Raw genomic sequence first — 2908 nt, 5'->3', positions numbered from 1 at the left:
CGGCGCGTATAATTGCGCACGATGATACGCGTCGTACAACGTAACGGTATATAAATCCGATAGACGCAAGAAACAGCCATGAAACGCTGAAAGGAAAGATGATCTTTACGCTCGTCGAAGCTGGCTCGTGAAATAATCACTCGAAGCTTGCTTAATTCGATATGGATGAGAACGGAGAGAGCACGGAATATTATTTCTAACACGTGATTGATAAGTTTTATCACCGCGTTACGATCATAACATGATAGATCAAAACATTGTTCTGAGGATTTTATTATTTATTTGATATACGAAGGAAAGAACGACTGAAAATTAATAGAATAACAAATAGAATGAATTTGAATTTTGTCGATCTTTCCATTGAATTTTATATTTTTCGTTGAATATGTAGATACCTATTTCATTCTTTTTTTTTTTCCCAAAAGATTTTAATGGAAAGATAATTTACAATATATACTATAAATAAAAAGATATGATTTATCTTGTCAAATGTTAAATATTTCAACACGAATATATTATCAGGAAATAAGACTTTATGATATTTTACGATATAAATTTACCTCAAGTAACTGACTATGAAAATAATAAGTTAATGAAATTTACTTAGAAGATAGATTTTAGGCATATAAATATAGGTACATATTTAATTTCAAAACAAGCAAAGCAAGCTCCTTTAATTAAAAGTTATTGTAATTATTAGTTACTAGGTATGGGTTTGTTTTTTTTTGTTGCACTGGACTAAAAGACTGGAACTGGACTGCACTGAAACTTTCCTTTTTTGCTTTTTGCCAAACTTTATATATACACAATAATAAACGATTAGGATCGTATTTTAAGATATAGCTTAGTTACTTTAAGTCTTATTCAAAATACTATTAAATATTTTATAATACATATAGATAATTTAAACAGTAACAAATACGTATTATCAAATCACCAAAAAAAGAGTTTAGAGCATATTTTTAAAATCATATAAAATATTACAATATAAAGTTTATTTCATAACTACATATTAAGAAATTTTTAAATTAAATAATTAAACATTGTGAAGAAATAGAATAATTAATAATTTCTCAATTTTATATTTTAATACAAAATTTCAAAATATATGTTCGATTTGTAATGAAATGTATGTAATATTTAACAATATAGTTCTAATATTAAATGGACATTTAGAAGCTTGAGGACATAAACGCGATATTATTATTATATGAAATCACATCAAAGATGAATTTTAAGTTTTATGAAAGATCCACCCGACACTTTAATTATATCCAGATATCTAAGAAGAGTAAAGCCTTTAATTCCTGAATATTACATTAAGAAGTTATCGACCCACATACGAACACGATGAGAAATGAAGTTGATGCGCGAAGAAGCACTGTTGTCCGTGGTGTCTCAAGTTTATAATGAAAAGACTAACGCAAAATGAAAATATTAATTTCTGAAAGTATGATAATAGAGTGAAATCCGGCCCCAACTTTCCTTTCGATGCCACGACGTAATCGTGCTTCGCAATTTTCCGCGGAAAAACTCGATGCGAACGAAAGGAAGGTAAAAAATAGCGATGTGATAAGCGATTGATAGGACTGCGATCGAATTCGTTTATAAATATGCAATGTATTGGTAAGAATCGAAAATTATTTAGAAAATAATGATCATTTTTTTATTCTTGAGCTTTAATTATTGAGAATTCCATTTACAGACTTTAAAATATGCAGATCTCATGTGATATTTTTACCAATTTCGTGCTTTAAGCAACTAAAATTGTCATGCGTTACATATAACAATTAATCTTGCAAAAAGATCAGAGTTTAATTACATTTCGAATTTAATTAACAGAAATTATTTATTATTTTTATTAATATGATAATAATAATAATAATATAGATAAAAGATAAATATTTTATTATATAATATTTTATTATATAATAAGATATATAAGCCGGAATAGATAAATTCAAATTAATTTAAGATTAAAGTCAGTCGTTATTTTCCGCGCAAATTGATAGCTTTTTTCTCATATATCAAGATGCAAGATCTCATTTCGATAGAAAAAGAATCTCATATATTTCGATACAAAAAGTTCATTATGTTTTTATGCTCTCTTTTTTTTTGCAAAAAATATCTCGTTTAATGCAAGCAAATGAGCATTTTTTTTAAATATGTAAAGCTTACTAATTTAAATTTTCTCAGAATTGTGAAATTTATATATTTCTGTTAGTGCTTTAAAATATGATACATACACGCATGTGTATACATTAACCGATAGAAATGTAGCAAGATGTACTATTTCAAATCGTAAGTTTATAAAATTTCCTCAACGTTAACTTTACTGATCAAATACAATAATAATATCTCCGTTTTTTCATTTTGGTGTATCATAAAAAAATCAGGCACTCATAATAACGATAACGATGACAATACAATGAGAGAATACGTTCTCTTTCCAATATTGAGAAATGAAAATTCAGAATTCCGGCATTCATTCTTCTTTTACATTTAGCGATATTTCGTGTTTCATATCCAGTGTTAAGTATGACGTGTCATTATGAGAATAACGAGCACGACGAATAGCGTGACATAAAAATGAGACTCAGAATCGTAGTTAAGTTTAACACGCGTTAAATGCATGATGATACACGAGTAAAAGAGCAAAAGAGAGACAAAGTGGGGGAAGGAGGAGGAGAATATAATGACAAGTGTGGCTTCGAGCGTGTTTCATCACAAAACGGAACGTGCATTAAAGACACCGAGAGGTCCATAGGATCTAATGATGCATTTAGCGCTAAGTGGTGCCGCCCAATTGTTTTCCATCTAATGGAGATCAATGAAATAAGAACGGAAAATGTCTTCCTCTCTCCCTCTCTCTCTCTCTCTCTCTCTCTCTCTACTACGACTACTACAC

This window comes from Atta cephalotes (genome assembly GCF_000143395.1).
Source record: "Atta cephalotes unplaced genomic scaffold scaffold00003, whole genome shotgun sequence".
NCBI lineage: Eukaryota > Metazoa > Arthropoda > Insecta > Hymenoptera > Formicidae > Atta > Atta cephalotes.
This window is presented reverse-complemented; position numbering follows the sequence as displayed.